The sequence below is a fragment of the Phaethon lepturus genome, unplaced genomic scaffold (assembly GCF_000687285.1).
Source record: "Phaethon lepturus isolate BGI_N335 unplaced genomic scaffold, ASM68728v1 scaffold4080, whole genome shotgun sequence".
Taxonomy (NCBI): Eukaryota; Metazoa; Chordata; class Aves; order Phaethontiformes; family Phaethontidae; genus Phaethon; species Phaethon lepturus.
The window spans coordinates 55589-69721 of record NW_010512523.1 but is presented as its reverse complement, the minus strand read 5'-3'; the positions used below and the strand labels follow the sequence as shown (position 1 = coordinate 69721).

At 43.0% G+C, this 14133-nt stretch overlaps 1 protein-coding gene across 1 annotated transcript in view; it reads left to right on the top strand.

The window, feature by feature from the left end:
- Positions 1 to 10429: 10429 nt before the first annotated feature.
- The window catches only part of MARCH6 (membrane-associated ring finger (C3HC4) 6, E3 ubiquitin protein ligase), a 52694-nt gene continuing 48990 nt past the window's right edge, over positions 10430 to 14133 (top strand). The window contains exons 1-2 of the mRNA XM_010287296.1: positions 10430 to 10522; positions 11384 to 11457. The gene's annotated coding sequence lies outside the window, so the exon portion shown is untranslated. The remainder of the gene's footprint in view (positions 10523 to 11383; positions 11458 to 14133) is intronic.

Sequence of the window (14133 nt, the reverse complement as noted above, 5' to 3'; positions counted from 1 at the left end):
TTTCTAGTTAAATAAGTTTATTGCTAAATAACATAATCTTTGCCTTTGGATATTACAGTGATGAACATTCAATTAGAGAGGTGATAGGCAGAGAAACATTCTCTGGGGGAACAAAAAAAGGACTGTATTACCCAAGGTCATTCTTTCCAAAACACATGCATGAAGAACAGGATGCAAAGTGTGGGTACAAGTAGAACAATAGCTTCTATTACACAATGGAATTCCCTCTGAATATGACAGTAGGTCACTAGGTGCATAGCTTTACATGTTGACCCAAGATGGGATATATTGATTTGAAACTATCAGCTGTATAACAGTCCAGATTGTCACACTCATAAAACAAGTGGGAATATCTAGAAATTCTCATAGCTTTTGGGGAAAAAAAAAAGTTTAACTTATTTTAGTAAGCTAGCAGAGGAAATTCTTTTCCAAGTAAAGACTTCATTTGCTTTCAGTCAAGCAAATTATGTTTTGGGGTTTTTTTCCCATCAGTCTTGACAATAAGAGAACAGTCTGATTGAAAGCCAATGGACCATTAATGAGTAGGTTCAGTGGGCTGTAGGGGTCTTTTGGAGAACAGTATGCTTTTAACTTGTTTTCTTTGGTGCCAGAGAGTGTTCTTAAAGCAGTGGTTCCACATCCTGTCTCTTGTGCTGTCACTAGTGCTAGTCTAACCCTTTCTGAGTGTCCTGGTTTCGGCTGGGATAGAGTCAGTTTTCTTCCTAGTAGCTGGTGTAGTGCTGTGCTTTGGATTTAGTATGAGAATAATGTTGATGACAGGATGATGTTTTAGTTGTTGCTAAGTAGTGCTTATACTCAGTCAAGGACTTTACAGCTTCCCATGCTCTGCCAGTGAGGAGGTGCAGAGGAAGCTGGGTTAGGGCACAGCCAGGACAGCTGACCCAGACTGGGAGGGGGCACAGCCGGGACAGCTGACCCAGACTGGCCAAAGTGATATTCCATACCATATAATGTTATGCTCAGTATATAAACAGGGGGTAGTTGGCTGGCAGGTGACAGTCGCTGCTTGCGGACTGGCTGGGCATGAGTCGGCGGATGAGCAATTGCATTGAGCATCACTTTTTTTTGTATAGTCTATTATTACATTTATTATTTTATTATTTTATTTTTCCCTTTTCTTCTCTATTAAACTGTCGTCTTCTCAATCTGCAAGTTACCTTTTTTCCAATTGTCTCCCCCATTCGGCTTGGGGGCAGTGAGCAAATAGCTGTGTGGTGTTTAGCTACCTGCTGGCTTAGACCACGAGAGCCCTTTTTGGCGCCAGCATGGGGCTTAAAGGGTTGAAATAAAACAGATCTGACCAGAGCATGATAAAACATATTTGCTATAAGCATTCATTGAATTACTTCAATAGTTGCTGGTCATAGCGTTGACTTATCCGCTCTCAGAGTTGTGGTGCTTGTTCTCAGGGTTGTGTTATGTAAAACCCTACTTGCTATATAAGTTCCCAGTTGTTTGGTTTATCACCTCTGAGGTCTGGATTAAGGTTATCATTTTGCTGTACTGTGCAACACTGGCTTATGGTATGATAAAATTACTGGTCGTGAGACTAATCTGGTATTTGCACTCAGCACTGCCGTCATCTCTATACTTCGGGAACCATGTCTCGGAAACTATTAATAGTTACACTCTTTACCTTTTCTCCTCAGAGACCCAATCTGTGGAGGAGACAAGGGGGGACACTTCCTCCCACTTCTTCATCTTCCCCTTTTCCTCCAGGCTAGTTACAATAGCTCTTGAAAATTTTGCATATCCTCGGGATGTTCAAACCAGCATGTTCCTATTGCTGTGTCTCCTGAATGTGTTTCAGGTCTTATTTAAGGGTAAACGACTACTTAAGGATACCACCCAGAGATCAGCCCTGAGGCTGGATAGGTATGGGTGGCAGGGTGTGTGGGATAGTGTGTGCACATACTTACAGCAGTGGGCATCTCCAGTGTTTTGGAACTTGACCCCTGAACAAGTGCAGAATCCTGAAAAAACAGTAAAATATTTGGTAGAAGTATGGCAATTCCAGAGAGATGCAAATCACTGCAATGTTCTGGGGCCTGGCCCATGCCTACTGAACCCTGTTCAACACTGTTCAGTACCCTTAAGGGGAAGAGAAGGTCCCTGGGTCTGACGACAAAATGACAGGCACTGTGACTACTCTGACCCCAGTGATGGACACTGCAGCTGAACCAGAGAACCAACCCGTGCCGGTTATCTGTCACTCCTATGCATGAGAAGAAATATTGGATGCAAAAGTCAGCTCATTTAGTGAGAGAAGTCTTTGAAGCAGGACCATCATGAGAACAGGAGGAGGAAGGTGCAGAACTCATCAGAGACAGTAACCACCTGATCCCTATCCCTGAGTGAGCTGTGAGATATGTGAAAAGACTTCAGCTGTCATCCAGGCAAGCACATCATCAGCTGGCTGCCCCAGTGCTGGGATAACGGGGTCAGTAGCCTGAACTTAGAAGGTAGGGAAGCCAAGCAGCTGGGATCCCTGTCTATAGAAGGGGACATTGACAAAGCGATTGGAAAAGGGGCACAAGTCCTCAGCCTGTGGATGCAACTCCTGTCAGGTGTGAAGGAAAGGTATCCCTTCAAGGAAGATATTATGTATCACCCAGGCAAGTGGATCACCATGGAGAAAGGATTCCAGTACCTGAAGGAATTAGCTGTGCTGGAGGTGATGTATAATGACCTGGACAGTGAGCAGTTATCCAAAGATCCAGATGAAGTCCATGTGGTGGAAGTTTGTACAGAGTGCACAATCATCGTATGCCAACTCATTGTTAATAATGACTTCGAAACATGGAGAGGGAAAAACGGTGGATGAACTGGCTGCCCAGTTGTGGCAATATGAAGAAAGTCTCTTTTCCTCCCTACAGGCCTGTGTCTCAGCTATGCAGAAACTGTCCTGGGAGTTCCAGCAACTCGAAGAGGAATGTCTTACTCCCCACCTGTATGGACCAGTATCTCAGCTATCAGGAGTGAGTGTTCCTCTGCTAAAGAGAGAGGATATAGGGACTACACACCTCAGGCCACCTGTGGTTTTGTCTGTGTGACCACAGAGAAGAGGTGAGGAAGTGGGATGGAAAATCTGCCTCGACCCTAGAGGCACAGGTATGTGAGTTGCAAGGAAAAACAATCACAAAAGGGGGTTCTTCCAGGAAAATGGCCGCTCCAGTTTCCAGTGGGCAGTTCCCCAGACAGAGTAGAAGAGCTGGTCTTACTCCTGGTCTTAATAAAGGGACTTCTGATTTGTATTTACAAGAAGTGAGTAACGGATACTATGACCAGGACTAGAGGGGCCCTGCCTCCAGCCAGGTGGAGCAGAGGAATAACTGTGTTTATTTTTTATTGTTAATATTTTTATTGGACTGTGTGGATTCACTGGCCTGGCACATCAGACCCACAGGAGTATAAGGCTCTAGCGGACACCAGTGCACAGTGTACCCTAATCAAGCTATAAAGGGGCAGAACCCAGTATTTCTGGAGTACGGGAGGCTGAAGTGAGCCTAACTGGGAATGAGTGGCAGAAGCACCCCATTGTGACTGGCCCAGAGGCTTCATGCATCCTGGGCATAGACTGCTTCAGAGAGGGTATTTCAAGGCCCCAAGAGGGTACCGGTGGGCTTTTGGTATAGCTGCCTTGGAGATGGAGGAAATTAAACAGCTATCCACCTTGCTTAGTCTCTCAGAGGACCCTTCTGTTGTGGGGCTGTTGAAAGTTGAAGAGCAACAGGTACCAATTGCTACTACAACAGTGCACCGGCAGCAATATTGCACCGAGACTCCCTGTTCCCCATCCATAAGCTGATTTGTCAGCTGGAGAGCCAAGGAGTGATCAGCGAGACTTGCTCACCCTTTAACAGCCCCATATGGCCAGTGCGAAAGTCTGATGGCGAGTGGAGACTGGCAGCAGACTGTCATGGCCTGAATGCAGTCACGCTGCTGCTGAGCACTGCTGTGCCGGACATGCTAGAACTTCAGTACGAACTGGAGTCAACGGCAGCCAAGTGGTACGCCACAATTGATATCACCAACGCATTTTTCTCAATCCCTTTGGCAGTAGAGTGCAGTTTGCTTTCTCTTGGAGGGGCACCTGGAACCAACTGCCCCGCGGGTGGAAACACAGCCCTACCGTTTGCCGTGGGCTGATCCAAAGTGCACTGGAACATGAGGAAGCTCTGGAACACCTGCAATACATCAATGACATCATCATGTGGGGCAACACAGTAGAAGAAGTTTTTGAGAAAGGAAAGAAAATAATCCAAATCATTTTGAAAGCTGGTTTTGCCGTGAAACAAAGTTAAGGTCAAAGGACCTGCACAGGAGATTCGGTTTTTAGGAATAAAATGTCAAGGTCGATGTCATCAGATCCCAGTGGATGTGATCAGCAAAATAACAGCTATGTCTCCACCAACTAGCAAAAAGGAAACACAAGCTTTCTTAGGTATTGTGGGTTTTTGGAGAATGCATATTCCAAGGTACAGTCCAATTGTAAGCCCTTTCTATCAAGTGACCTGTGAGAAGAATGATTTCAAATGGGGCCCTGAGCAACGACAAGCCTTTGAACAAATTAAACAGGAGATAGTTCATGCCGTAGCCCTTGGGCCGGTTCAGGCAGGACAAGATGTCCACAGCCAGGGAGGATGGCCCTACCTGGAGTGTCTGTCAGAGAGCACAAGGGGAGACTCGAGGTCAACTCTTAGGGTTTTGGAGTCCGTGATATAGATGATCTGAGGCCCTCTGTACTCCAACTGAAAAAGAGATACTGGCAGCCTATGAAGGGGTTCGAGCTGCTTTAGAAGTGGTTGGTACTGAAGCACAGCTCCTCCTGGCACCCTGACTGCTGGTGCCGGGCTGGATGTTAAAAGGGAGGGTCCCCTCCACATGTCATGCAACTGATGCTACGTGGAGTAAGTGGGTCGCACTCATCACGCAACGGGCTCAAACAGGAAACCCCAGTTATCCAGGAATCTTCAAAGTGATCATGGACTGGCCAGAAGGCAAAGATTTCAGAATGTTGCCAGAAGAGGAGGTGACGTGTGCTGAAGTGGCCCCATCTTATAATAAACTGCCAGAAAATGAGAAGCAATATGCCCTGTTCACTGATGTGTCCTGTCGTATGTTAGGAAAGCATCGGAGGTGGAAGGCTGCTGTATGGAGTCCAATACGACAAGTTGCAGAAACTGCTGAAGGAGAAAGTGAATTGAGGCAATTTGCAGAGGTGAAAGCCATCCAGCTGGCTTTAGACATTGCTGACCAAGAAGAATGACCAGTACTTTATGCTGACTCATAGATGGTGGCAAATGTGCTGTGGGGGTGGCTACAGCAATGGAAGCTAAGCCACTGGCAGGGTAGGGGTAAACCCATCTGGGCTACTGAATCATGGCAAAATATCACTGCCCAGGTGGAGAATCTGGTTGTAAAAGTACACCACGTAGATGACCACATACCCAAGAGTCGAGCCACTGAAGAACATCAAAACAACCAGCAGGTGGATCATGCTGCTAATATCAAACTGGCTCAGCTGGATCTGGACTGGCAACATAAGGGTGAACTATTTGTAGCTTGGTGGGCCCATGACACCTCAGGCCATCAAGGAAGAGATGCAACTTATAGATGGGCTTGTGATCACGGGGTGAACTTCACCATGGACACTATTGCACAGGGTATCCATGACTCTGAAATGTGGGCTGCAATCAAGCAAGCCAGGTGGTTAAAGGCTCTCTGGTATGGAGGACAATGGCTGAAATACAAATATGGGGAGGCCTGGCAGATTGACTGTATCACACGCCCACAAACCCGCCATTGCTCCCAATGGTGGAAGCAACCACCGGATGGCTGGAAACACATCCTGTGCCCCATGCCACCACCCGGAACACTATCCTGGACCTTGAAAAAGAGGTCTTATGGTAACGTGGCACCCCAGAAAGAATTGAGTCAGACAACAGGACTCATTTCTGAAACCATCTCATAGATACCTGGGTCAAAGAGCATGGCATTGAGTGGGTATATCACATATATACCTTATCAGGCACCAGCCTCTGGGAAAATTGAATAATACAGCGGACTGTTAAAGACTACACGGAGAGCAATGGGTGCTGGGACATTCAAACATTGGGGTACACATTTAGCAAAAGCCGGCTGGTTAGTCAACACTAGGGAATCTGTCAGTTGAGCAGGCCCTGCCCCATCAAAACTTTTATGTGCTGTAGAAGGGGATAACATTCTTGTGGTGCACGTAAAAAAAATGTGCTGGGGAAGGCAGTCTGGGTTACTCCTGCCTCAAGCAAATGCAAACCCATTTGTGGGATTGCTTTTGCTCAAGGGCCTGGGTGCACTTGGTGGGTAATGTGGAAGAATGGGGAAGTCCGATGTGTCACTCAAGGTGATTTGATTTTGGGTGAGAATAGCCATTGATTTGAATTGTATTGTGCAAATTTCTACACAATACTGTATGTCATCACTACTATGGTTGCGATGTGCCATATCAATGGTATTACAGTAAGAATCACCCAGATTAACAAAGAATGAATTTTGATGAAATGGAGCAGCAATGGTAGAACCACCAAGTGCAGTGGTGATGGAACCAGTACTGGCTTCAGCATGCAACAATCCAACACCACACACCATCTCTCCTGCCCTGAGAGACTGTTATGACAGATGAAGCTCAAAGTCATGGACTAAAATGAATTCAACAGACATTTTAGAGGGATGGCACATAGACTGTGTGTATGTTAAGAGACAGGAAAGATGGTGGTGATTAACTGGGATGTATTGGAAAGCATGGGCATGATGTAGATGGTGTAGAATAAGGCGTGGATATTGTCCTGGGATCAGCTGGAATAGAGTTCATTTTCTTCCTAGTAGCTGGTATAGTCATGTGTTTTGGATTTGAGATGGGAGTGGTGTTGATAAGACACTAATGTTTTAGTTGTTGCTGAGCAAAGCTTACACTAAGTCAAGGACCTTCCAGCTTCTCGAGTTCATTTTCTTCCTAGTAGCTGGTATAGTCATGTGTTTTGGATTTGAGATGGGAGTGGTGTTGATAAGACACTAATGTTTTAGTTGTTGCTGAGCAAAGCTTACACTAAGTCAAGGACCTTCCAGCTTCTCATACAGCCCTGCCAGCAAGGAGGCTGGCAGGGCACAAGAAGCTGAGAGGGGACACAGCCAGGACAACTGACGCAGATTGGCTGAAGACTGCTATGCCACCTGGACACCTAAAGTCTATGGGGCCTGATGAGATCCACCCAAAAGTACTGAGGGAGCTGGCAGAGGAGCTTGCAAAGCCACTTTCCATCATTTGTCAGCAGTCCAGGTTAATGGGAGGTCCCAGGTGACTGGAGGCTTGCCAATGTGACGCCCATCTACAAGAAGGGCCGGAAGGATGATCTGGGGAACTACAGGCCTGTCTGCTTGACCTTGGTATCGGGGAAGATTGTGGAGAGGTTCATCTTGAGAATGCTCACAGGGCATGTGCAGGACAACCAAGGGATCAGGCCCAGCCAGCATGGGTTCATGAAAGGGCAGGTCTTGTTTGACCAACCTGATCTCCTTCTATGACCAGGTGACCCACCTAGTGGATGAGAGAAAGGCTGTGGATGTTGTCTGCAGCGTTTCCCACAGCATTCTTCTGGAGAAACTGGCGGCTCATGGCTTAGACAGGTGTACTCTTCGCTGGATGAAGAACTGACTGGATGGCCAAGCCCAGAGAGTTGTGGTGAATGGAGTTAAATCCAGTTGGCAGCCAGTTACAAGCAGTGTTCCCCTGGGCTCAGTTTTGGGCCTGGTCTTGTTTAATATCTTTATTGATGATCTGGATGAGGGGATTGAGTGCTCCCTCAGTAAGTTTGCAGATGACACCAAGCTGGGTGGGAGTGTTGATCTGCTGGAGAGTAGGAGGGCTCTGCAGAAGGATGTGGACAGGCTGGATCCATGGTCTGAGGTCAACTAAGTTGGGTGGGAGTGGTGATCTGCTGGAGGGTAGGAGGGCTCTCCAGAGGGATCTGGACAGGCTGGATCGATGGGCTGAGGTCAACTGTAGGAGGTTTAATAAGGCCAAGTGCAGGGTCCTGCACTTGGGCCACAACAACCCCATGCAACACTACAGGCTGGGGGAGGAGTGGCTGGAAATCCTGGCCTGTATCAGCAATAGTGTGGCCAGCAGGAGCAGGGAAGCGATCGTGCCCCTGTACTCGGCACTGGTGAGGCTGCACCTCGAATCCTGTGTTAGTTTTGGGCCCCTCACTACAAGAAGGACATTGAGGTACTCAAGCATGTCCAGAGAAGGGCAACGAAGCTGGTGAGGGGTCTAGGGCACAAGTCTTATGAGGAGCAGCTGAGGGAACTGGGGTTGTTTAGTCTGGAGAAGAGGAGGCTGAGGAGAGACCTCATTGCTCTCTACAACTACCTGAAAGGGGGTTGTGTTGAGGTGGGTGTTGGTGTCTTCTCCCAAGTAACTAGTGATAGGATGAGAGGAAGTGGCCTCAAGATGCACCAGGGGAGGTTTAGAATGGATATTAGGAAAAATTTCTTTACTGAGAGATTGGTCAAGCATTGCCCAGGGAGGTGGTGGAATCACCATAACTGGAAGTGTTAAAAAAACATGTGGACATGGCACGTGGGGGCACAGTTCAGTGGGCATGGTGGTGTTGGGTTGATGGTTGGACTTGCTGATCTTAAAGGTCTTTTCTAACCTTAATGATTCTGTGATAGTCCATACCATGATGTCATGCTGAACATATAACCTGGGGAGAGTTGGCCAGGGGGTGGTGGTCACTGCTGAGGGATTGACTGAGCATCAGTCAGCAGGTGGTGAGCAATTGCACTGAGCGTCACTTGTTTTGTGTATGTATATTTTTTTCCTCTTCCTTTTTTGTCCTATTGAACTGTCTTCATCTCGACGCACGAGTTTTAATTTTTTTTCCGATTCTCTCACCTGTCCTACTATGAGGGGCGTGAGAAAATGGCTGTGTGGTTGTTTTAGCTGCCTGCCAAGTTAAACCCCAACAGTGAGGCTGATCCAGTGTACAAAGTTGTCAGCTTACTGTAGTGAAATAGCACTCTGAAAGAATGCTGGAGGAAGGTGAACACGCCACAACTAGTGGGTGGGTCCTGCCTGTCAGTTGAAGAGACCTGTCGTTGCAGCCATCTGGAAATACTCTCTGTGATAAAAGAATCATTTGTTACGTGAAGTAGCAGTTCTGGTCGTTCTTGTTGGCAGAGAAACCCGGGGCTCTTGATGTTTGCAGCAATACGTCGTTGCTCAATATGGCTGTGATGGAAATAATCTTTATGTCTCTTTGTAGCGTCATTGATGTGGTATTGGGTAGATGTTGCTGTTAGTTCTAGGTTTTTGGCCTGCATGAATGAATGAAAATCTCTCTTTTATAGATAGATTTTTTTTTTTTTAACAAAAGACAAAAGCCTAAACTTAAATCTTCTATAAAAATGGACATTTCATGTTCATTTCCTTAATAGAAGTAAAAAGTGCAGTGGTATTAAAGGAGGAGTAAAGGGAGTATACCACACATCTGTCAATAAATAAAATACTTGATTTTTATTTATATTTGGTCGTGTGTTTAAATGCTCGTGTATTTAAATGCTCTGGGTAACCAAATGGTATTAAAATAGACATCTTTTCTTTAGGAGAGGTTTACACTCCCTTCTCTTTCCACAAAGCATCTTGCAATTGTCAGTTGTAAGAAAATGTCAAAAATAGAAAATAAAGAAGGTGTGGGACCAATTGAAATATTACTGAAATTGAAATAATGAAGTAAGAAATAGAAAATGTCTAATGCCTAATTCAGCTCAGGTAGCAAACTCACAAAATACCTATTTCTGTTTATTACGATGAGGTTTTTTTCCCTTTCATCAAGAGCACCAACGAACATCCATGTTAGGTACAAGAGTAGCAAATGGCATCTTTAAGTCATTGTTAGACATTACTAGTGTCTACCTCTTCTGCTCAGCCTCCGTTTAACTTGTTCGAAACTCAGACGGAATTTTTCTATTTCAAAGTCTCCGTTTTTCGAAAGGTTATCCTTAGATTGTTAAGGAAACAACAATCTATGTGTTGGTTTAGTGATAACTTTTTTAGGCAAAAAGCACATCTGAATGTAGTTCTACTGTGTCTGTTTCCCAGAAATTGTAAAAATATAATAAGACGTTTTGGGGGTATTTTGTAACATGATGAGGCAGATAACATTCTTACTGCTTTTTTTTCTGGTGATGTCTTAGTCTTCATGTCTTACATCAGATGAAATCTGTCTTTCATCCTCTTTCAATTTATTTTGGCTTCGTTTTGCTACATGGCAAAGTTTCTAGAATGTAATTGTATAATTTTTCTTCTAAATGTGAGTTCTTTAAGCAGTAGTGTAATAAGCTTTATGTCCTTGTCAGCAGATATATGCAGAGTCTGTCGATCTGAAGGAACTCCTGAGAAACCTCTCTATCATCCGTGTGTCTGTACTGGCAGTATTAAATTTATTCATCAGGAATGGTAAGTCCTGTGTTTGTGGGTTTTTTAATATTTTCTTTTAAAAAACACATTAACATATTTCTAAAAACAATACTTCCTAAGTCTTCAGGTTAACTAGTAAGAAAATCCAATTTTCAGAGGAAACGTGTTAGGGGTTTTGATATTTTTTACATGAGGGTTCATCACAGTTCACAAGAATTTAGTAATTACAGACGAAAAGAAAGTACTGATAACTTTGTGTTTAGGACTACAGTTCTGCTCATATGTCAGCTTTAAGAAAACTAAGCAGAAAAATCAGTATGTCAGGGGTTTTTCTGCCCACTTATAGCTGTGAATAAAAACATCATCTAACCTCATGGCAAGAAATAAAAATACCCTAGTACTTTTTTTGTCATTTTGAGGAGTATGTTTGTTCAGGGAAATGCTAAAATGAAAACTGTAATTCTTGTCAATAGCACAGATTCCTTTTGATGGTATTTTAATAGCCATTTTTTCACAAATACAGCAGTTCTAAATCTTAGCTGTGTGCATGTATATGTCATATCTTGAAATATTTATAAGGGTTGGTATCACTAGTGAGTGTCCATGATAGGGTATATGCTTTGAGTTATTAGCCTTTTCAGTAATGTATTCCAAGAATGTACTTTATCAGTAATCTAAGTGATGTAATTGAAGAGTTGCTATTACTCATAGTCAGCTTGCCTTTTTCACTTTTTGAAACTTGGTGGCCTAAATGGACTAATAAACATGCTAATTTAAGTTCTGCTTCATAGTACCAATATCCTGATTTATGTTTGAAAACAGAGAATTGGTTTTCCTTAGTGGAGAGATAAGGCAGAGAGATGTAATGGTGTGTATTAATGTGATCACTTTTTGTTGCAGCTTAGTTCAGTGGCTTAAACACAGCAGAAAAGAATACTGTGAATTATGTAAGCACCGATTTGCTTTCACACCAAGTAAGTATGTTCTACTGCTCCGATTTTTTCCAGAATTTCTTTTATTTTTTTCTCTTAGTATGTATGAAGTGATTACTTTTTCATTCAGCATGATAGATCCAAACTTGTGTTTTAACGTCTATATTCAAGTTTGAATTACAGTTCTTGTGCATATTATTGCAGACTCTGTGAATTGTTTAAATAATGGATAATCTTGTTCTTTCATAATCTTAATGTGAGCCATAAAAGAAGTATTACTCTGTACCTTTTCTGACTGCTTGAGTCCCATTCTTTTGTTGGCAACATTACAGTGTATGGCATGTTTTCAGACAAACTTCAAGTGTTTGAAAGTCTGAATGTTAAGGTGAAACCACAGCAAAATTTGAATTTGAAAAAAAGTTTTCAGTTACCTTTGAACTATCCATCTGCAACACTACCACATGATTTCTGACAGTTTCAATTCAAATGATTTTGACAGACAATGCAAATTATCATTATTCTACATGCATTTCGGTCAAGATACAGTAACTACCCAGTATTACATCGCATTTTAGGTTAGTTTCAACTAAAGCTAGGCAACTTATGATGAAGAATGACTGTGTCTTTTTATAGTTCCTAGAGGATTCTTAATTACATTTTAACCAATCGTAGTAGAAATAAGTGAGGTCCTTTGGCTTGGTGGCAAGCTAGGCTCATTATTTAGTATTGCCGGCTTATTGACTGTTGAACGTGTGAAGTGGTTCTTGTGCTACATATTTTTGTCATTAAGTTTATTTGTGCTGATTTATTCTTTACAACTGCTGAACTCTGTTCTTCATGATGCAGATATGTAATTTAAATTTTTTTTAAACTAATGAGTATCTGCACTGTAGAAGCTATCAGATTGGGAAAGACGACTATTTTAGGTGTGTGGTACAATAAAAATCAAAGCTCCTTTTCAGGGTAGCTGGTTCCAGTTAGGATAGAGTTCTCATCCCGTCTTCTGCTCCCCTCTTACCTTTTTTGGTTTTCTTTACTAGTTTTGTACGTTGGTAAAGAAAACTGAGGCTAAGGAGCCAGATGTTTTAGTTCATATATTGAACCTCAGAATTTTCCATTTCTACCGATACTTAATTAAACACATTAAACCATTTTTTATAAGTGATCAGCAGTGAAATGGACTATATTAACTCCATCTTACCACTGTGAGGAGAGCAGCATATTTTATGTTGATCACAGCAAAGCTTTCAAGTTATTCTTTTTAAATACTGCAGGGACCTGTATAAGAAATGTAAGAGAGATGTCATCTGCTTGCAGGTTTTATTTGTTAAGCATTTTTATAAAGGCATTATATCACTTCTATTTGGAGGCTTTGCAAATTAGGAGTGATCCCCCGTTCTGGAGCTCCCTACAAGCTAATTAGCCACTTCCAAAATTGCATTCTGCTCCTAGGTCCTCCACAGAATTCAATGTGAACAACCAGAAAACTGCATTTCAGTGACTTGCCGGTTATTGAGAAGAAAGAAGACTTTCTAGTTTTGTGTAGGGGAAAAAAAGGGCAAAAATGTACAGTGTTTTCCTTAGCATATAGAAAAAGGAGGATGAGAAGTTCTTGCACTTTGTATGCCTTATGCCTTATTAGTGATACTAGAAAGCTTATTCACTGCCTTCATCAACAGAGGTGTTCCTGCAGAAGTTTAATCCTTGACTGACATAGCTGTTACCAGCACAGCTTGTAATGTAGTTGCAATTACAGACATGTGAGAAAACATAATTGAATTACTGTGGCTTAACAAGTTACCATTTGTCATAGGAGCTTTGAAATTGGTAATAAGTGAACCTCTTTCGTCCCTGTGTAATAGAGTACTTCTCCACATTCAGGTTCTAGCAAAGGTCATCTTATCCTCCTGTCACACGCTGGCCACTCCCCAGACTTAACACCCTCAGTTGATAGTGTTTTCTTCTTGGCTTTCCACATTGCAGTGTGCTTTTTTCCTACCAGGCTGCGCATGGTGGTAGCATATGTGAGGTAGCTACCACAGATTCCTCCAGCCCTCTCTACCCAGTGTCTCTTGTTTCATTGTTTCCCTCATACCCAACTCATAACTCATGCGGTTATGGTTTCCTTAGCTTCTCTTATCCCTCTTGACTTGGAATATAATGTGGATGTCCAGTCTGGAAGCTGGATTAGAGTCACAGGTGCTGGAGAGAGAATGATAAGACAGAGATGAGATAGATGTGTATGCCAGTCATCCAAAATGAAGTTGGATCTGGTCTATAACCATGCCAGGTTTAAAGCACTTTCAGGTAAGTTAATTCACCATGGGATGTGGTGGAATAACCACATGTACATAATTAATATCTGTGCTTCAACTGACAGGCACTAAGTTGAGAATAATAATGCAGTAATACCAGCAACTCCTCTTTTAGTTTAGCTTGGTTTGCTTGTTAAGGCTGTTGCTGTCATTCTGTCGAAATGCTCCCTTGCTAGTATAACTTCTCTTGTACCGAGTATTCATAAAATATTCCTAGTGCATATATTCTTTAAGTCCTGTACTATCTTTAAATTCTGTAAAATCTTGTGACTTCTTTAGCACCTGAACTACTAGGTTAGTTACTGTTTGGGAGGAAGAAAGGAAGGAAAGAGTAGAAGGTTCAACTTGCATCTTGGGAGGAGTACAAAAGAATTGATTTTTCTTTTGAATAATAGCATCATTC